The sequence below is a fragment of the Cetorhinus maximus genome, chromosome 11, assembly GCF_964194155.1.
Source record: "Cetorhinus maximus chromosome 11, sCetMax3.hap1.1, whole genome shotgun sequence".
Lineage (NCBI taxonomy): Eukaryota > Metazoa > Chordata > Chondrichthyes > Lamniformes > Cetorhinidae > Cetorhinus > Cetorhinus maximus.
In genome coordinates, this window is record NC_135889.1 from 9,971,906 (window position 1) to 9,995,040 (window position 23,135).

General features: G+C 41.2%; 1 protein-coding gene and 1 non-coding gene across 2 annotated transcripts in view; both read right to left on the reverse strand.

The window, feature by feature from the left end:
• The window catches only part of agap1 (ArfGAP with GTPase domain, ankyrin repeat and PH domain 1), a 662,670-nt gene that overhangs the window by 577,307 nt on the left and 62,228 nt on the right, over window positions 1-23,135 (reverse strand). The gene's annotated exons all lie outside the window — the stretch shown is intronic.
• On the reverse strand, window positions 11,844-12,007 carry LOC144686985 (U1 spliceosomal RNA). The gene has a single exon (XR_013578027.1). It is a non-coding gene; the product is annotated as a U1 spliceosomal RNA (small nuclear RNA).

Genomic DNA, 23,135 nt, shown 5'->3' on the forward strand with positions numbered 1-23,135 from the left:
TTTCTCTTAGTTGAAACTACGTTGGAGCATTTCATTTTGCCAATTTGCGCGATAAATAACAATATTGTTCTGGCTATGAAGCAATCTCAAGGATGTGAAAAGCATTACATAAATGCAAGTTTTATTCCAAGTCTTGAAATGGGGATTGAGCCAGTGACCTTCTGACTCAAAAGTTAAGAGTACAAACACTGAGCCACCCTGACATTTGAATTATCTGTCTATTACTCTAGTGCCGGGGAATATGCTGCACAATATAGAGCATTGGGACCATACAATCTTTCATAACCACTTCTTCAAGCTGTTCTCCAATAAAAGCTCACCATCTGGACAGAGTAAATCAGGAGAAACTGTTCCCACTTGTGAAAGGATAGAGAACAAGAGGGCAAAGATTTAAAGTAATTAGTAAAAGAAGCAAAAGTGATGGGAGGAAAAAACTTTTTCACGCAGCAGGTGGTTAGGGTCTAGATTGCACTGCCTGAGAGTGAGGTGGAGGCAGGTTCAATTGAAGCATTCAAAAGGGAATTAGACTATTATCTGAAGAGGAAGAATTTGCAGGGTTACAGGGAGAAGATGGGGGAATGGCACTAGGTGAGCTGCTCAATCAGACAGCTGGTGCAGACATGATGGGCCAAATGGCCTCTTTCTGTGCCATAATGATTCTGTGATCTGTCCCAATGTCATACTGAATGACTTTTCAGCATATTTCAAATTAATTTTGTTCTCCAGCACAGTAACAATGAAAGCAAACACACACTGACGACAAGAAGTTACCATAATTATCAGGTGCTGTACATGATTGCAGCCCACTAAACAGCAACATGTTTAAAGGAGGAGTTGCTGCCTCCACTAATAAGACTTTGGTAAATCTCTTCTATGTGGGATTGTTCTTCATGTCATCACAATTAGTTGCTACTTCTACTGAAATAATTCTATATTGTCCTTAAAACCGGGTAGTGAATAGCTTGTTAAAATTGCTAATTCCAACTCCTGCTGTGAGATTAAGAGCTGCTTTACCACATGAATTGGCAAAATGAGATGCTCCCAGGCAGTCTCAACTAAGAAAATTATTTTTAAGCAATTAACTTTTAATGCAGATTTTCTCTTTGGGGTGAAACACTGTAATTAAGGCTGGAACTGTTAAACTGAGTTCAGATGATAGCAGCACTTACCAAGCTGCACATGAACTACTTATTTCATGGGGCTTTTACTAAATTGAGCAGGTAGAACCACCACCTGAGAGTCCTGAATATTTAATTTTTGTATATTGTTGTATTTATCATTGGCTGTTTCCAATTAAATTAGGTATAAACAGTGTGGTTGGGGGAGTGACATTTGCTTTCTTGGGCTCAATTCAACTTCTACTCTTCCCCAACGCCACAGGGACAGCATCAAAATGGTGGAAACAAGTATGACAAGTTAAATAGTCAGTGACTCATGGTGGAAACATACACACAAGCGCAAGACATCAGCAGCTCAAATGACCCCACAGGCTAGACTTAAGACGTACCAGTAAAGACTATTATTTATTCTCATTCTCAACTGAAGAATTGCCACTTACTACCAGAAGACAATCACCCCCATAGCCATATCCTGGAGGAGGAGAAAAATGCACTTTTTCTAAAAGGGAACTGAATGCCAATATCACTGCTTCACTGCAATTGAGGCAAGACATTTTCACTGCAAAAGGATTTATTCTCTCTTCACCTCTGCACCTCCGGAATGTTGCACTGAAATTACAAAACCTCCATTCAAGAACAGAGTATCTCAGCCATTGTTCTTTTTGACACTACCCACCTAGTATTCAAATGCACGGATTCAAACTAGATCTTGCACACAGATTATTTTTCGATTTAAACTCACCTTTATTAACGATGAATATATTTTTCAATGAATCTGTTCTAGACTTTCAATCATGATCAACTTCAATCAGGGACAAAATTGTGCTATGAAGGTGGCGATAATTAAGGAAATTCGGATTGGATAGAAAATTAGTTGCAAATAGTCGCAGTGACATCTAGGCAATTTATAGTGCCTTTATAAGTTGAACACCAAGTTTGCAACCCAGTTATCAATCAATATTGAGATCTCCTTCTCTCCTCGTCAGAAGTATGAACTAGTCATGATGCAGAACAACTTTAAAATACCTACAGCAAAAGTACCCTCATTCTGAGGGTTCAATTTGAAACTCCAAAACGTCCCAGTTTAATGGTTGCTTTGGTAAACAGATACGGGTCAGGTTAGATGGACTTCAGCTCTGAAAATTCTCAATAGCTCAGCAGATGCAAAATGAGAAGAAATGGAAGAAAGAGGCAATCACAGCCTACAATTGATACAAGTGAAAAGAAAGACAAAACAGAAAGCCTCAAAAAGAGAACTTATGCAGAAAAAGAGAGACCAAAAGATAACTCCACAAATCAACTATCTGCTCCATTAAGAAAAATGAATCGTGTATTGATCACTGCCTAATTTCACCACCCTGTGAAATATAAATAATATCACCTGGATTATACAAAACTGAATTAATAAATTTTTAAACTAAATGTTCTACTTCATTATCAAATTATAGAGTAGCAATAAGATGTTGTTATGTATTTATGTTCTGATCCTTGGCCAAACCCCTAAAGTTGTTGGTAGCATCCGGTTAGGGACCAATAACATTTTGTTTAAAGTAGACAAAGTTTGAATTTCAAGACACTTACGAAGTAACGCCACAAGATTCCACGGGTTTGGAACAACTAAAAATAAACTTTACTATACAAGTTTAGAAAGATAAAACAATTTACAACATCTATCTTATACTCTAACATTCAGGGCAAGTATGAGATACATGTGAATTAACAGGCAAACTGTGGTCGAACACACCACACCACAGAATAAATGAATGCAACCAAACTCAATTCCATGGATTTCTCAATAAACTACCCACACATTAGTCACACTGTGAGTCAACCAATCACACTGAAACTTCATCTCTCTCACAAGGGTTTCCAATCTTCACCTTCGAAGATCTTGCATTGGAATTCTCTCAAAAGTCACTTCAACAACGGCCCACCTCACAGGGTTTCAATCTCGCTTTCCAAGATTCCATTCCCCTGGTACTCTTGGGCATCAACTTACAAGCACAATTTTAGCTGTGCCAAGCAGAACACCACTGTTCCAAAGGGGTACCCTTTGCTCCAACGAACCCTCTTTACTTAAATTCTGCTCACCGCAGCCCTTTCTCTAACTTTGGAGCCTGTTTCTCTGCTCCTTTCTTTTTTCTTAACTTAACTGGGATCTGTTTCTGTCCCCTGTCTTAATCCCTCCCCTGTCTTAATCCCTTACCTGGGACTTCCTTTTGGGACCTCTCTCTGTTTGTCTCCCTGGGACACTGCTTTTCTGATTAAAACTGACTGACTGGCTCAAATTGACTGTTCACCAACCCTGGATCTGGTGACCTATCAAAACACTCCAAGAGGGCCCCACCCTTGTTGCTAGGCAGGAACAAGTGTAACAAGCAGCGGAACATCCTGTGTCTTAAATGTTACAATCTCCATAGTCTGCTAATTTAGCACTCAGATGCACAGAATTAGTGGATTTCATAACAACCAGTGCTCCAGTGTCATCCTCGAATCTGATTATTTGTACAAAATTTCTGATCTTAGCAAATAACAACTTGCATATAGCATCTTTAAATAATGTAACATGTCCCAAGGCATCTTGCAGGAACATAAGCATGCAAAAATTGACAACAAGCCAAAGGAGGCACTAAGACAGGTAGCCAAATACTTGGTCAAAGAAGTGGGTTTTAAAAAGAGAGCTAGGTAGAAAGTTTTAGGGAGGCAATTCCAGAGCTTAGAGGCTAGGCAGCTGAAAGTATGGCCGCCAATGGTGCAGTGAAGGAAGTAGGGGAACGTGCAACAGACCAGTGTCAGAGCAATGCAGCAATATTGAGGCTTTGTAAGGCTACATAGATAGGGAAGGATGTGGCCATGCCGGGATTTGAACAAAAGGGTTCTAAATTGAGAGGTTAGAGGACAGAGAGCCAATGGATGCCAGCGAACATGAGTGTTGAGTGAACAGGACTTCTGGAGTCTGGAGGTGACAAAAGCATGGATGAGGGTATCAGCAGTAGGCAGGGGCAGAGGCGAGTAGAAGCAAGCAGTCCTGGTGATGAATAAACTTTCAGCCATATCATTATTGGGGAGGTGCCAAGTACAGGCTATGATACTCTCTTGCAGTTCCAAGTAGCCAGGTCATTTACCATTTCAGTATAAGGCTGGAACAAAGCTTATCAGGAGTATAGAAATTGGACAATCAAGTCCATGGATGGTAACTGTAACTGTTTACATTATTTAGCCAGGTAGCTATACAACAAGATTTATGTTAAATCACCAAGTGCCATTCACCCATTGACCCTGTGCTAACTGGCTACCTGTTAAACAACACCTCAATTTTAAAATTCTCACCCTTGTTTTCCAATTCTTCCATGACTTTGCCCCTCTCTATCTATGTAACCTCTTCTGGTTCAAACAGCCTTTTGAGTTATCTGCACTCATCTAATTCTGGCCTCTTGAACATCCCAATTTTATCACTCCACCATTTGTGGCCATGCCTTCAGCTGCCGAGACCCTAAACTTTGGAATTTCGCTTTCCTCCTCTAGGATGTTCCTTAAAACCTACCTCTTTTGGTCATCTGACCTAATATCTTGTGTGGTTAGGTGCCATATTTTGCGTTAGAATGCTCCTGTGAAGCACCTTAGGACACTTTATGTTAAAAACGCTTCAGAAATACAAGCTGTTGTTATGAGAAATTTACCTCTGTATCTGGATAATCAATACAACCATAAAACCTAAAGTCACTGGATCTTACAACAGTAATGAGCAATTAATACCCAACACATTTCTTTCATAGAATATTTCGAAAGACAGAAAGGAAATAATGAATTCTGAGCTTTAAAAACCTTCAGCAAGGAGATATTGCAGCAATGCTTTACCATTTGGTTACCAGACAAAAAGGACATCTAAATTTATGGTTACAATGCCAAACTTGCATAAAATCTGCATCATGAGAAATAATTTTTATTTTAATTATTTATTTGATTATTGTTTAAACATTCTGTCTAAATAAACGAACTGCAGCAGATTCATGAAATATTTAAAGCACTGTAGCCACTGACGGAGGATTCCTGATTGTCTCAGCTGGCAGGTCACTGATATAGCATCCTCTTCCCCAATACAAATTACAGGAGTTACTTAAAAACTAAGGTTTTGTGTACATGAACATAGGAGGACAGATAAAACATTTCCTCTGCCTCTCAATAAATGATCCATTCTTCCCAAATAAGTCAGGCTTGGTACATACATCACAACTATGTAAATATTACTCAGCAACAACTTGCTTTTACATGGCGCCTTTAATAAAATGAAATGTCCCAAACTGCTTCACAGGAGCATTATCAGAAAAAAAGTTGACATGAGGAAATGTCAAGACAGATGACCAAATGTTGGTCAAAGAAGTAGGTTTTAATGGTGTATCTTAAAAGGAGGGGAGAGAGACAGAGAGCGAGAGAGAGAGAGAGATGTGGAGATGTTTCAGAAGGCATTTCCAGAGGCAACTGGTGAGGTAAAGGAAATTGGTTATGTACAAGGGGCCAGAATTGATAGAGCAGAGAGATCTCAGCAGTGGGGGTGGAGGGGGCTGTTGCACTCGACCACAGCAGAGCATAGGGTCGACAACTGACAAGAGCTTTGGTTCGATGACATTCAAAGTAGCTTCCCCAATTACTTGTGTGCTTTTGACGGATGTACAGGCTCAGGGTATTCTCATGCTCACTTTTCACATGTAACCCTAAATAACAAGTGTTACGGACAGGAATATCCAAATTGTGTCCTTGCAGCCTGTCCTCTGGCAGTCCAGCCATTGAAGTCCAGGGAACTCAATCCTTTCTGTGCTAACATTTACCTGCTGATTTGTCCTGTTCGAAGTTTGTTGTCATGGCGATTTAGAAAGAGCTACTCTTAGCACTGTGTCCTATTGGTGGATTAACCCTAAATCAACAGTAATGGGAATGTGGATTAACAGATTTTACATGGATTTTAGCTTCTTGCACAGTCCCCATCTACAAAGTCCACAAAGAAAAACACCAAAACCCCTATCATAGGTTATTTAACAATAGGATGTATTGCATCCAAGCTCAACCTATCATTCATGTATGTATCCATTCAACAGGTTTCACTGTCCAGCCAAAGAAACAAATAGCAACTATCACAGATTTTCTCCCCCCCGCTCTCACAGGGCAACTACAAAGCTTTCCCATTTGAGCTTACTGACCAAGGTTTGCCTTGGCAACTTTGTGGTAGAGCTCACAAGAACACCTGGCAACACAATTTCCCCTGCGGCATGTGGTGGTTTTTGAGCCTTATCAAATAAAAAATCTCCCATACGTGCTCTAAGAATGGTTAAGTGACATAACAAAATGCAAGTGCAGAGTACAAATTTAGAAATAACAAAAACATACGGTGCAGCAACAGAAACTTTCCACATATTTTCCCCACTCCAGCAGCGTCCCACCCACTTATCCTGCAAACAACACATTATTCATATTCGACACATAAGTTATTTGACTTTGTACGGTCTCACAAAAAGAATTATCAAAGCCAACATTTGCACATTTATTTACAGCATTTTGCTTTATCATTTTCAGCAATAGAAATATATGTAATGTACAACTGCTATCATGGTTCAGATTTTCCAGTACATCAGGCGCAAAAGAGCACCAATGTCTGTGGCGAACCATGGAAATCTACATGGAAGTACACACTCAGCATAAGTACAGGGAACCACAATTTTATGGTTATTGCAATGTCAGCTGTAGAAAAATTCACTTCTATGATCGTATGTCTTTCTGTTTACATCACAAATCTGGTGATTCAGGAAACACAGTTCTCGGAAGAAGTCATTCCTGGGCTGAGCTGCCTCCAATATTGCCTTATTGCTGTCTTACATAATATTGGCCAGCCCAACACTAATTACAACATAGGTGCAATTGGGTCATCAGGCAATATGCAAGATCTTATATCAACCCACCTTGATATATTTTTGAATGCTGTTGTTAACCTACAACAACTTAGTGAAATTGTCTTAATAGGATCCGAAATAACAATTGAAAATGGAGGAAATGCTCAGCGGATCAAGCAGCATCTGTGGAGAAACAGAGTTAACATTTTATTTCAATGAACTTTCATCAGGCTGGGGAAAAAGTTGGCAATGTAACAGATGGTTCTAGGGGAGGTATGAATGGCAACAGCACCCACTGTCCAAAAAACAGGTGCAATGGTTATGATCTGAAATAATTTCAATCAATGCTGACTCCGGAAGTTTGTATAGTTCCTAACTGAAAGGTGAAGTGCTGTTCCTGGAGCTTAAGTTGAACTTCATTGGAACAGCATAGTAGGCCAAGGACACAGAAGTCATAATAGTGGGACAGTGAATTAAAATGGCAAATGACCAGAAGCTCAGGGTCAGGCTTACAGACTGAACGGAGGTGTTCGGCAAACTGGTGACCTGATCTGCAATTGGTCTCCCCAATGTAGGCGGGGTTGCATCATGAGCAGCGAATGCAGTATACTAAACTGAAAGAAATACTGCTAACTCACTGTTTCACCTGGAAGGAATGCTTGCAGCTCTGAGCGATCAGAAGGAAAGAGTGAAAGGGTGGGTTTTCACCTCCTGTGCTTGCATATGAAGGTGCTGTGGGAAGGGGAAGGGCTGTTATGAATGTAAAGGAAATATTCTTTTCCTAATAATAGTGGGGTACTGAAGCAGGCTTGTGGGGGTTGTGTGTGTGACCCTAATTTAATTAAACTGCAAGGTTTAAATCATCAAAGGGGTTAGCTGCAAAAGCAAGCATTTTGAAATGGAAATGGACGAGTGACAAGGAAAACAGTTGCATCTTGCAGGAGTTCATAGGTAACAAGCAGCGGGAATATCATGTTTTATTGACCCAAAAGCAAAGACAAGATGGAAACATGAAAGATCTTATTTTTGGAAGAGTTTGAGTTTCAAAGAAAGTTTGAAACAATGAATTTAAAGAATTAAGAGGGAGAAAATATATTTTTAAAAAGATTGAAAGCTGTATGAGAGGTGGCCATGTGAGATCTTGAAAGGTGGACTGTGTGAAGACAAACTGGTGAAGAAGCAGCCTCTAGTCACCGCAGACAAGTGTTTGCTTGTCCCAGAAAGCAAAGTTTTGTTAAAAGCCTTAGATTTCCAGTGTTGAGTGAGAGGGGAAGAGAAACTGTGAAATACCTCCCGTATAACAACAGTGGGTGCCTTGCAGTAACATTACTGGATGTTTTACAGATTAAGAATCTATTTAAACTGTTGCTCAGAAAAGGGTGTTTATTTGGGAGTCTAGTTAAGAAGAAATCTTTTGGGAAATGTTGTAAGACTAAATTTAACTGTGTAACTGTAATCTTGTGTGTTTAAGTTTTCTTTTTAACTTAATCCTTAAAATCTCCACAAGTGGTAGTGGACTCCTTACTTCTGACTTCAGTGGACACACCTTCTCGTAATAAAAATACAAATTGCAAGTCGTTGTGATGACTTGGCCAAATTTCCCTTTGGAATTTGGTCAGCCTGGCAATTACCACCTGCCATATCATAACAGGAGCACTGAAGAGTGGACTAGTGTCACAGCAAGAAAGACCCCTTCAAAATACTGAAAGGAGGGGAGGGAAAGGTAGTTTTGGCAGTGCCACTGCATTGGATGTAGCAGAAATGGCAGGGAATGATCTATTAAATGTGGAAGCTGGAGGAATGGAAGCTGAGGACAAGGGGGACCCTATCCAGTTCTGGGAGGGAGGGGAAGGGATGAAAGAATAAATGCAGGAAATGCAATGGCCAAGGTCGAAGGACCTCTGGTTGAGAGATACAAGATATTGCCTTTCCTTTAACAATATAATGTTAATAGTCGTTTGGTAGTACAGAACTTGATAATTGCTGAAAAGAGACATTTTTGGTTGAAGTTTTTCATCTTGCACTCCTGTTGCTGTCCTCATTGTGGGTCTGAAAGAGCTAGATCAGCAATGTTGGGCCGATTGGAAACTCTCAGTTTATGTGCTAAGTCAGCAAAGGACCGCCAATAAATTTGGCGCAGACACGCCATATAACTACTGATCTAAGTGTATACCTAGTTTATGCAACAAACAGCTGAGATTATATGGAAACAATTCTTCTGAGTGTTTATACAGCCTCTGAATCAAGATTAATTCACAGGACAGAATTAGGTACACTAACTGTCAGTTAGAAAGTGTACTTCAGTAGAGGTCCAATGCACTATGATCTCAGATTGGTACTAAATGGCTCATTTTGCATCATTCTTCACTGAAGAGGATGCTGCCTATGTCACAGTAAAGGTAGTAGAGATTTTGAAAAGGATAAAAAAGGAGATAAGTTGCATGGGATGCATCCTAGGTATCTGAGGAAAGTAAGGATAGAGATAGCAGGGTCTGGCCACAAACTTCCAATCTTCTTTAGGTATAGGAGCATTACCAAGGGGCTGGGGGTCACAGATTTTACAACCTTGTTCAAAAAAAGAGACAAGGGATAAATCCAGTAACTACAGGCCAGTCGGCCTAACGTTGGTGATGAGGCGAGAGATTTTTAGAGGCAATGATCTAAGACAAAATGAATTGCCACTTGAAAAAATATGATTTAGTAAATGACAACCAGTATGCATTTGTTAAAGGCAAATTGTGCTTGACTAACTTGATTGAGTTCTGATTCTAATGCCCAAAAACACCCACTAGAGGCAACATGTCAGATTGGTCTCAACTGTGATGTCTCTGCAGTCTGTCCACCAGCCTGTCAACAACCTTTTTTTTTCCCCAAAAATATACTTTGCTCATAAAAATTGTAACATACTATTGCAGTGCAATTCAAGTCTGGTGGTTCACATAGTGTAAAACAAATCTATTAGGTTAAATACAGTCTGTCAACAGCTACGGTTAAGACTTCATCATAGGGTGAGGTACTGCTAGGCCAGCTATGTCCCTTTCAAACTGTAGTCTGAAGATGAGTCATCACCTCCAGAAGAACAAGACAAAGAGTGTCTTGAATATAAAGAAAAGTATGAGAGGGGATGAGTCACTAAGAATGCATTTATTGATTAAAGAGTGGAGTTTCTGCCTGACTTCAATTTCCTCACCTCAAACCAGATGAATGAGTCTCAGAAATGTATAAATGGCATTGCATACCCAGCCATTTGAATTGGGCTCCAAATACTAGGCCCTTTTTGCCTCACCCAGAACTTGTAATTCCACTGCACAGGCAGGTTATACACACAGGTGCAGCGGCACAACGGGTTACACAAGAACCAGAACAAGAAATCACCACTGCCAAGTTATAAATTTGGCTGTGTGAGTGAGACAGCACTACTTTATGCACTTCACCTTGAGGTTCCAGTGGTGCAACAAACAAAATGAAACTTGTCAAGAAGGGGAATCAGAATAAACCAACTAAGAACAAATCGCCTTGGGCCACTCTCATAAACCTCATAACAGCTGGTTGTAAAGCAAAACTGACTTGGCTTGCCCGAAAAGGTATGGCAGGGTTTTTCCTGGCCAGCCAGTAATGGAATTCTTTGATGGTCTCAAATAGCAATTGATTCTGAAGTCACGTTACCAGAACTTGATTCAGTATACTTAAGAAGGTGACACAGAGAGCTTTTCTTGACTTAGTACTGCACTGAGAGTCTTTGTCAGCTATTTCTCTGCACTAGGTGACAAATGCTAGCATGAAATTTAAGACATCACTGAACAAATCGATGCATTTCAACTTATGACAGCCAAAACACGGCAGCACGCTATGCCAGCTTAGGCTTGGTGGCAACACTCTCGCCTCCAGGTCAGAAGGTTGGGGGTTCAAGTCCCACTCCAGTGACTTAATCTGACATCCCAGCACATTACTGAGGGAGAGCTACAAGTTATGAGGTTAAACCAAGACACTCTTGGGTTGATATAAAAGAGTCTATAGCACTACTTTGAAAAACAGCAGGGGAGTTCTGCCTACTGTGCTGGTCAATATTTATCCCTTAACCTACATTACTGAAATAAATTATTCAGCTCATTGCTGTTTGTGGGACCTTGTTGTGCACAAATTGGATCCCACGTTTCCTAAACTTCAACGGTGAAACATAGAATCATAGAAAATAGGAGCAGGAGGAGGTCATTTGCCCCTTCCAGCTTGCTCCACCATTCAATATGATCATGGCTGATCCTTTATCTGTACACCATACTCCCAAGCTCTCTCCATAACCTTTGAGGCCTTTAGAGTCCAGAATTCTGTTTCCTTCTTAAATATATTCAGTGACTTGGCCTCCACAGCCTTCCACAGGTTCACAACCCTCTGAGGGAAGAGGTTTCTCCTCATCTCAGTCCTAAATGGCCTAGCCCGTATACTGAAACTGTGACCCCCTTGTTCTAGAACACCCCCCCCAACCAGAGGGAACATCATCCCTGCATCCGGTCTATCCATTCCTGCCATAATTTTATATGTTTCAATGAGATCCCCTCTCATTCTTCTAAACTCCAGTGAATACAGACCTAGTTGGCCCAATCTCTCTCATACGACAATCCTGCCATCTCAGGAATCAGTCTGGTGAACCTTGGCTGCACACCCCCTCAATGGCAAGTATACCAAAACTGCATACAATACTCCAGGTGTGGTTTCACCAAGGCCCTGTACAGCTACAGTAAGACATCCTTGCTCCTGTACTCAAATCCTCTCACAATGAAGGCCAACATAGCATTTGCCTTAACTGCTTGCTGCACCTGCATGCTTGCTTTCAGTTATTTTTTTTCAGGGGAGAGCGCGAATGCAGTCCCCCACCGCCACAAATTTTGCAGTCGAGTATCCTGCATTTGGGGACGTCGCAGGCATCAGCACACCCAGAGTGCAATGGGATAGCCTCATCCTGGGAGCACAACCTTCTTGATCATTCTTTCTCCCCTGCCAGGTGTACAAGGACACCCAGGCCCCTTTGTACAACAACATTTCCCAATCTATCACCATTTAAATAATACTCTGCCATTCTGTTTTCCCTATCAAAGTGGATAATTTCACACATACACCGCATCTGCCATTAATTAGCCACTCACTCAACTTGGCTAAATTGCCTTGAAGCCTCTTAACACCCTCCTCACCAGTCACATTCCCGCCAAGTTTTATGTCGTCAGCAAACTTGGAAATATCACATTTGGTTCCCTCATCCAAATTATTGATATATATTGTGAACAGCTGGGGCCCAGGCACTGATCCCTGCTGTACCTCACTAGTCGCTGCCTGCCACTCCAAAAAATACCCGGTTATCCCTACTCTCTGTTTCCTGTCTGCTATCCAATTCTCAATCCATGACAAAATTACTTTGCCAGCTGTAAGGTGCTTTGAGACATTCTGAGGTTGTGAAAAGTGCTACATAAATCCAAGTCTTTCTTTCATTCATATGCTGTCTGCTCTATGCCAGTTCAGGGCTGGCTCTGATAATAGGTGGCCTCAGTTGGCTTGACCAGCTGGTAACAGGAAATGGAGATGCAGAGTGAACCATGAAATGGGCAGTGAGGATCCTCACATTCAGAGCAACTGCTGACTATCCCCAGACCTTAATTTAAATGCACTCTTCCCCACTAAAAGCAAAACAGTTTGACAGGTATTCTCTCAATGCGGAAACTGGTAAAAAAAAATTCATAAAATATTTCATAAGAATTAAACAATCCCAATCTCAGTTCCATGAAGAATTTCCAATTTGAAAATGAATATATTCACCAGTCCAGTGAAGGTACTTTGTACAATGCAAAGATGGCATTTCATGCCAATGTGATTTTCTACTTTAGCAAGCTGGCTTCCTACAACAATACATAGAGGATGCTGAATAAAGAAGAAAATCTTTCTTCAGCAGAAACTCGTCTCCCAAGACAAGGGCACAGACAGCAAACCACTAATGAGCTGCAACGGTTAGAACATTTTAACAGGACAGTAAACCCAAGCTTGTTAAATAATAGTTGGCTTTCACTGGACAAAGACAATGCACTATTAAAGCAACAAAAGTTGACTAAATGACTTCAGCACAAGTTATAATATCTCAGAGTAAAGATATAAAAATTTACAACACTGTCTGAGGGTTAAACAACGACAATTTGCATCTATATAGTATCTGTCATGTGAAAGAATATCCCAGGACACTGCACAGATAGGCAAAGAGAAAACAATACTATCTGGGTTAGAAAGGAGGTGAAGAGGATGACGATAATTGACTACAAGGATAGGAGAATGGCAGATGTGAGGAATTCTATAAGCAGGATTATATTTATAACTAGCCCTTTTTTTTTGCAGTGTGCATTAAGTTTGAGGGTTCCTGAATGGCGTGTTGCCTCCCTGGTGCCGCTCGTGAATTGCCTTATGTTCCCTTCTTATTACAGCACAGCAACAATCGGGGAAGCAATCATTTGCTGAAATTAAAAAGGACAAAAATTCAGAAGCTAAATTCATTTCAACATCTGCATGCTTGTCAAAGTTAAGTGGATAAGAGAATACTGGTCAACCAGTAAGTGGTCCTTAAACAGACTTTTAACTATAGTGGAAAATAGTTTGAAGATTTAAGGAGTTGCACGCTAAATTTATAGTCAAGATTTTGGAGCTATAACCACAGTAGTGTTGGCGGATGGGGGAGAGGAGGGGGGAGTTGCAGAGAAAGGAAATTAGTTATTAGTGACCTCTATTTTCTTGCCTTCTGTCCTACAGCTCCTGACTCAAAGTTGGGTTAATGATGATGGGTCTCAAAATCTCAAATCCTTGCCCTATTTATCTGTAGTGCAGTTAAAAACTATATAAAAACAATCATATTTATCCAGATGATCTGAAAGATTCAGACACTATTAACCCAGTGATACCCTGTGCTTTTGAGTGTTGTTAAATGCTACAATAGAATTGTGATGGCTTTGGAGATCAATAGCTCAAATGCTTTGCCACAGGATGATAGGACAGACACATAATTATCAAAATATATCTGTATTTCTGAAAGGTTTTGATAATCAAAGAGAAATTTCTTCTTTCTTCTTCTTAGGCAGTCCTTCAGGATCAAGAATGACTTGCTTCCACTCTGATTTGATGGGTTCTGAGGTGGCTGATAAGTCCAAGGTGTGACTCTGCCACATGTGGGGCAGGTGGTGCTTAAAGGGCCAAGTAGATGGGTTGTTTGGAGGTTTGTGCCCTCCCTCCGATGCCTTGACTTTGTCTCTGAATGTTCCTGCTGAAGTCTCACAATGTGATCAGTGCCTTCCGGAATGAACCTTCTCCATTTTGGTTGGTCAGAAGCCAGGGACTTCCGTGAGTCAGCGGGGATGTTTTATCTCTTCAAGGATGCTTCGAACTTTGCCCTGCCGTCCTCTGGACTCACTCCTGGGATGAAGGGGTGGTCTTGTGAAGAGAGGTTGAACAGGTTGGGCCTATACCCATCGGAGTTTAGAAGAAGGGGAAGCGATCTGGTTGAAACATGTAAGATCCGGTGGGGACTTGATAGGGTGGATAACTGAAGGATGTTTTCTCTTTTGGGGGGAGACTAAAACTAGGGGACACAGTTTAAAAATACGAGGTCTCCCTTTTAAAACAGAAATTAGGAGAAACTTTTTCAACCAAACGTTGGTGTGTGGAATTCCCCTCCGCAGAAAGTAGTGGAGGCTGGGTCTTTGAATTTATTCAAGGTGGAGTTAGACAGATTTTTGTTAGACAAAGGAGTCAAGGGCAATGGGGGGGCACACAGTAAAATGGAGCTAAGACCACTGTCAGATCAGCCATTATCTTATTGAATGGTGGAGCAGGGCCAAATGGCCTACTGCTGCTCCTATGTTCCTGGGAGTCTCCTGTCGCAACTGAGTTCAGAGTACAACAGTTGCTTGGGAGTCTGGTGTCAAACATACGAATTACATGTCCTGCCCAGCAAGGCTGTTTGAGTGATTAGCACCTTGATGCTGGGCATGTTGGCTTGGGAAAGGATGATGCTGTTGGACGCTGCTGTTCAGCTGCCTTTTTTGTCACTGGATTTGGAGGTTCTTGCAAAGGCACCACGGGTGGTACTTTTCTAGTGCTTTGTGCCTGCTGTTGAAGCATATTGGAGCACAGGGGTCATTATAGCTCAGTAAATTATGACTTTAGGCTCAAGTTTGAGATCTTGGTCCCTAAATGCTCTTTTCCTCAGTTGGCCGAAGGCTGAGCTGGCACACTGGAGACAATGGAGACAATGATGAATTGTAGTCATCTATGTCTGCCTTCATTGAGAGGCGACTCCCAAGATACAGAAAATGGTCCACATTTTCCAGGATCTCATCACTGATCTTAATTGATAGGGCGACGTGTTGTGAAGTGGGAGCTGATTGGTAGGGGATCTTAGTTTTCCAGATGTTTAAATTTCTTCACACGAGTTGTTAGAGCACAGAATACTTTGCCACAGAAAGTTATTCAAGCAGAAATCATTGTCTCTTCAGAGTAAGTAAACATTTAAAGCATGGAGTAAACAGGGTTAATGGGAGTAGCGCCAGGCAGTAAGTCTAGCTTTTGTTTACATAGGATTTACAGCACAGAAACAAGTCATTTGGTCCAAATAGTCCATGTCAGTGTTTGTGCTCCACATGAGCCTCCTCCTACCCCTCATCATCTAATCCCATCAACATATCCTTCTATTCCTTTCTCCCTCATGCGTTCATCCAGATTTCTCTCAAATCCATCTATGCTACTGGCCCCAACTATTCTGTCTGTTACTGAGTCCCACATTCTTACCATTTTCTGGGTAACAAAGTTTCACCTAGATTCCCTTTTGGATTTATTAGTAACTATCTTACATTTATTTATATCTCAAGTTTGAGGTGGTACATCGGCATGGTACGTTGAATGAACCACCTTCTTTGCTGTAAACGTCAACTCCTTGTGTGACCTACACTCAGCTATCAATTTCAGCCACTTCACAGAGGTGATCTCATGAACAGAGACTTCCCCACAGCAAGAGAAAAAGTTAAAATAACAAGGCGGCAGGTCAGTTATCCCAGTTGCTGCCATGTGCCTTCTTTGAAAGCGCCCCAGCCGAGCTCCAATCTTATTTTCACCCTATATAAACACCCACAAAGATTTCTGTAGCAGTAACTGGACAATGGGCAAGAACGAGAAGCCTACCAGACTTTCCCCAAACTCTGAGACTCGGAAACTAATTGCTGCCACCAGAAATTAACCACCAGCACAGATGCAGCATCATATCTGGGCATTCTTGTCCATGTGGCTGAGTAATACTCAAAAAAAAAACTTAACAGATAAGCCAATATTTTGTATCCTTTGTTAATGCCATACAAAAACCCTTCCTTAGCATTGTTCGAAGATAAATCACCTGTTAGAAAGCTAAGAAAATGGGACGAGTCATACATTTTATTTAACTGAGCAAATTTAGAATGGGCTGAATGTTCTTACAGCCCTTTTTGGTTTGCACCTTTCAGCTGATGGCCTTAAAACAATGTGCTCAACTCAAAAGCCAGGTGACTAAACACATAGAGCCTTGTCTTGGCAGCAACAACTTTCAATCTTTCAGAACAAAGCACAACCACATCCTGGGTTTAATGTACAAACTCACATCAGCTAATAAAAGATCAGTGACCTCATCAACAAACAGATGCCAGTTACCTTTCACTGCTTTACTGTTTACCATACATAGATGGGATTGGAAATAAGTTATAAGGCAGTAACACAACTGAAAGGTTCTGGTGAGGTCATACAGCACCAGAACACAGCTCAGCTGGTTAATGTAGTTAATCAAAATCTGAAATAAAGGACACCCATAACTCAGGTCAACTTATTTCCTTGAATACATATACAGAGCATCATTTCTCCATTTACAACTACCTTGGGCTGTTGGACCTGCCCTTTTGAGGACAACACTAGTTTTACATCACGTGACGCAGTCCTTAGATGTATTAAACAGAAATTAATTTTATAGATATTATACCACAGTAAAATAGCCACATTTTTATAGCTTTAAGAGAATAAGTATATTATTATGCCACAGACCCAAGGATTGCAGTCTATTTCAATTTTTTTTAATGCACTCCGCTAAACAAAGATTAAACTTTCAAGCAGCATACCATGGCAACATATGCTAGCATAGAACTGGATTGAGGTGAATCGTAAGGAACATTGCAGAAGACAAAATATCAGAAGACAAAATATCAGGAGACTAAGCGTTTACAAGCTTTTGTCTTTATGGGTTACATAAGTGTGTGACATGGGGCTGGATTTTAAGGGACACTGTATTCTCTGCCCCCCTTACCGCCGTCCCGAAGCCATTTTATGCTGGAATGCTTTCACCCCAATCTGGGGAGGAAGTCCCGCCTTAGAGAGCTGCTGGCCTCTGATTGGCCAGCAGTTCTATTGTCCTAGCAGCACCAGGTTTGAGCAGTGGCCACTGGAACATTGGACCTAGAGAAGGAATAAGCTATTCGGCCCTTCAAGCCTGTTTGCCATTCAATAAGTTCATGGCCTCAATTCCACTTTCCTGTCTGTCCCCCATAACCCTTGACTCCCTTTGACTATTAAAAATTTATCTAACTCAGCCTTGCATAAATTTAATGATCCAGCCTCCACTGCTCTCTTGGAAAGAGAATTCCACAGGCTAACAATCATCAGAGAAAAAAGTTCTCATCTCAGTTCTAAAAGGAGTCCTTCTTAATCTTAAACTGTTCTAATTTCCCCCCCAACAAGGGGAAACATCCTCCCAGTATCTGCCCAATCAAGTCCCCTCAGGATCTTCTATGTTTCAATAAGATCATCTCTCGTCCTTCTAAACTCTAATCAGAATAGGCTGAGGCTGTTCAACCTTTCTTCATAAGATAAGCCCCTCATTCCAGTATTGAGTCAAGTGAACCTTCCCTGAACTGCTTCTAAGGCCATTACATACTTTTCAAATAAGGAGACCAAAACTATATAACATTAATCCAGATGTGGTCTCACCAAGGTGCAGTACAGCTGCAGTAAAACTTCCATACTGTTACATTCCACTCCCCTTGCAATAAACACCAACATTCAATTTGCCTTCCTAATCATTTGCTGTACCTGCATACTAACTTCTTGTGATCTATCTACCAGGACACCAAGATCCCTCTGTACCGAGTTCTGTAATCTCTCTCCATTTAAATAGTACACTGATTTTCTATTCTTCCTGTCAAAGTGGACAAGTTCACATTGTCCTACATTATGCTCCATTTACCAAAATTTTTCCCACTCACTTAACCCATTTATATCCCTTCGTAGACTCTTTACCTCCTCTTGACAAATTACTTTCCTATCTACCTTGGTGTCATCGGCAAATTTAGCTACCATACATTTCGTTCCTTCATCCAAGTAATTGATACAGATTGTAAAAAGCGGTCTCTCCAGCACTGGTCCATGGCACACCACTGGTTACAGTTTGTCAACCTGAAAAAGACCCACTTATACCTACCCTCTGCTTCCTGTTAGCTAACCAATCCTTTATTCATGCTAATATGTTACCACCTACACCATGTGCTTATATCTTGTGTGGTAACCTTTGATGTGGTACCTTATCAAATGCCTTCAGAAAATCCACTGCTGGGACTACAGGCAGTCTCAGAATATGAGGTGGTTATGGAGCCGGAGCTTCAACGTAAGTCCAGGGTATTAGCAGGGGCTTGTTGGCAGACCCCAGTAAAAGGGGGTGGGAGGACAGGTTTGAGGTGCCTGGGGAAGGGGGAGGGGAAGAGGAGGGGGCAGAGGTGAGGGTTAAAGGGGGATATAACCTTGTGGGGGGGTGGCCTTCTGATGGGCACAGGGGACACCCAAAAGGAGGCTCCCCCCTCTTGTCCAACACCAACACACTCAGAAAAAGTTGCTGAGCTACCCACCTGGCATGTGCCTCCCCCTGCATGGGTAAAATTGCAGCAAGGGCGGAATGAGGTACTTCTGTGGCCACTAATTGGCTACTCAAGGGCCTCAATTGGCCAGAGGGCTGCTGGGCTGCCTGACGTCTCCCTTGCCCACTCTCAAATGGGAGAAAGGTCAAGGGTGGGCGGGAAGGCAGTGGGAAGGCCAGGCGGTGCACTTTATGAGCCCTTCCCCCACCTGCATTCCCCAGCCCCCCACTTTCAAAGGTGCTGGCGAGGAGCTGTCAAATCCAGGTCATGAGTCACATATAAAGTCGCAATCCACATTCCTTTATACGAGCAGATCTTGGTCATCGAGATCAAGATTTATTCCCATGCGGATCACACCAATGTTAACACAAGCCTTCTCCAAATCTCTGAACCCATAGCAGTCAAAACAGACCAACCAGTAACTAAGAAAGAAGAAAGATTTGGCATTATATAGTACCTTTCACATCCCCAGGGTATCCCAAGGCACTTTTCAGTTACTTAAACACTTTAGAAGTGCAGTCAATGTTATAATGTAGGAAATGTGGCAGCCAATTTGGACATAGCAAGCTCTCACAAACAGCAATATGATTAATGGCCAGATAATATTTTAGTAATGCTGTTTCAGGGGCACTGGGGAGAACTTCCATGCTCTTCTTCAAATGGTGGCATGGGATCTTTTACGTCCACCTGAGGGGGCAGATAGGGCATCAGTTTACCTCTCAACTGAAAGATGGCACCTCCGAAAGTGCAGCAGTCCCTCAGTACTGGCACAGGTTGAAGCCAAATAAATACAAAGAAGAAGCTAACTACTAGAGGTATTGAGCCAACATGCAGTTTTTGTAAAAGCAGATTCCTTCCCACTCATCAATCCCCATTTGGAGAAAATACTAATTAATCATAATTTAAATAATCCTTTTAACTACTAAATGGCGACATTAGCCACATACAAAATCTTGGAAGAAATATTTTGACTTTTCTTGTACCAGCCAACTCACCCACAGGACTTGGATAGCTGCCCAGAAACATGTTCTTTCTGCTTGATCAGCAGCAGCCAAAATTGCTGAAGCCCCACATTATTCAGCCTCCTCCAATGCAGCCAAGACTTTGACCTAAGGATTCGAAAGGTCTCTCGAATCATGAAAGGAATGACAGAAAATACTCCAGCCGTTTCTTATACCTTACAGGACATCAACTATTTGAGCTGTTGAAACGTGCCTGCATGTTACAGTGGCACTGGAAAACCATGGCAGGGGCCTCGCACTAGGGATTGAAAAGGTATAATGCAGCTCCACAAATACTGCCACACTACTGCAAAAATAGTTTGAATCTTAATGATGAAATCTTCCACTGGCTGTCAAGTAGGATTTAATTATAGGAACATAGGACTTATGAGCAGGAGTAGGCCATTCAGCCCTTTCAGCCTGCACCACCATTTAATAAGATCATGGCTGATCTGGTTGTGGTCTCAGCTCCCCATAACCCTCAACTACCTTGTCTAACAAAAACTTATCTAGCTCAGCCTTGAAAGGACCCAGTCTCCACTAACTTCTGGGGAAGAGAATGCCACACTCAGAGAATATCTCTCTCAGAAAAATATTCTCATCTCAGTTTAAGAATAAGAGGTATCCCTTTTAAGACAATGTCCCAGAGCTGTAGGTCCCCCCAACCTGACAAAAAGAAACATCCTCCTGGTATCCACTCTATCCATTCCCCTCAAGATTTTGCATGCTTCAATAAAATCACCTCTCATTCTTCTAAACTCCAATGAGTATAGGCCTAACTCGTTCAACCTTTCTTCATAAGATAAGCCTTTCAACCCAGGAGTGAGTCGAATGAACCTTTCTCTGAACTGCTTCGAAAGCAAGTATATATTTTTCAAATAAGGAGACCAAAACTGTACACAGTACTCCAGATATGGTCTCATCAAAGCCCTGTACAGCTGCAGCAAAACTTCCCCACTTTTATATTCCATTCCTCTTCCAATAAATGCCAATATTCCATTTGCCTCCCTAATCACTTGCTGTACCTGCATGCTAACTTTGTGAGATTCATGTAGCAGAATACCCAGATACCTCTTGTACCACCCAATTCTGCAATCTCTCTCCATTTAAATAGTATACTGCTTTCCTATTGGTCCTTCCAAAATGGACAAATTCATATTTATTCACGTTAGACATGAGATATTCATGAAGCTTTCAAGGCTACAATGATGAAATATGAAGGTACAAGGTTATTAATTTAGGGATACACAAAGTCACCAGCAGATTTGTTAGGAATACTTCAGTCAGTCAGGCAACATTTGTGGAGAGAGAAAGAGCCAATGTTTCAGATATTTTCCTCTTTTTAAACATGGAATCATGCTGCAAGTCAACATTTTTTTTTAAATCAGCCTTTTTTCTTTTCAGATGTTAACAGATCTTCAGTGTATGTCCAATGCTCTCAGAGATTAACCACTATCAATTTTTATCCTATTTAGCTCTGATGATCAAACATACCATCAAAAGGTATAGCAAAATTTGAGCACCAAATGTAACAGAAAGGCAGTTCTGGATAACGTTCACATTATCAGTCCTGCCTAATGACACTTGCTGCTGTTGTGAATGGTATGGTTGTCTTAGTAAATTCAAGTCTCGCTATAAATGCAGCCTGATTTCAGACTCAGGGCCCAATCTGACATTGGAACCAAATGTTGTGAGGGCAACAGGGCATCTGAGACCTTGGTGAACAACAGAACCTATGGTATAGTTTCTTAATCAACGAGTCTATGGATTGAGAAATAAACAAAGGAAGGACACAGAAGGAGTATGAACTAGAGTCAAATTAGATACAGAAAGAGGAATAAAGGGAAGGAAAACTGGATTGAGAGTGAGAGAGAAAAGAAACAAAGGAAAAGCAAGATTTTTTAAAAATTTTTACATTTTTAAAAGCTCCAACAACAATTCACAACCTGAAGGAAAGAGGCTCCAACCTTTTAACTGTTCACTTTCTGGGCCAGTGAGCTTGAACGACAGTCATTAACAATATGGCATCATTAAAAGGATACTTACACTATTAATTGCTAGGTTTAACTTTGGGCCTAGATTAATGGGCAATTAATATGAAAATACAGAAACTTCATGAAAATCACTGGGAGGTTAAGGGCGAGATGCCATTTTCACAAAGCTAACGGCTGGTATCTTTTTCATGCTACAAGCCGATAGCTAATTTGCACATTAATAACAGCATGCATTGTACAGTTATTTATCAGCAAATTCCTGCCCAACGTTGTACTCTTGTGTTACATGAAAGGCGAATTCGCTCATTTTCAAATCAGGACCCAAAATAGTTTCGTTACTAAATCTGTTTGTGTAGGTTTAATACGTAAACAATTTTCTTAAAGGATAAATTAGCCATCTGCAAAGAGTTGATACAAAAATGAAATAAACTTGCATATTAACGAAAAATTTAAAAGTGCGATCAGGATAGGAGAAATTGTTGCTTCGGAGGGTTACAGCGCGCTAGGCTGCCGTTCTAATTGTTGCACACATCTGCTGATTCCAGCAGCAAACATGGAAATGTTTAAAAAACAGTGTAGGTAGCAGCTTATGTAAACATTTAAATTAAGCTGAGTAAGCTTGTCAAGTGTCCAGGAGGTTGTAGCTGCCTTTCGATGCATTTTAAACGGGGTTTGACACTACACATGAACTGCATTCCATGCACTGTCAAATTCAAGTGATGTGAGTCAGTCTCCTCCAGGGGTTCTCAACGCTTCTCTCTGGAATCAGGTCACATCCTCACTCCAGGATTTACCTTTGGTACAATGTGGACTCTATTTTTGAAGTGTGAATACACCCAGTGTGCACTCAAAATCTATCCTTAATACTACAGTCGTTTTAAAACCATCCTCCCTGGAGCAAGATATAAGAAGCTGGTTATGAAAACACTTGCACAATGGTTAGAAATACTGGCATTAATATTGACATGAGCTCAAGAGACAGATCTTCCTTTCGTGAATAAACCAATGGCACCAGTGATATCACAAACTCATTACTTTTAAAACACCAGTAGGTAACTGTTACAAAAACAAAAAATGCTGGAAAAATTCAGCAGGTCTGACAGCATCTGTGGAGAGAAAGACAGCCTTAACGTTTCAAGTCCATATGACTCGTCTTCAGAGCATAAGGACTCGAAACGTTAACTCTGTCTTTCTCTCC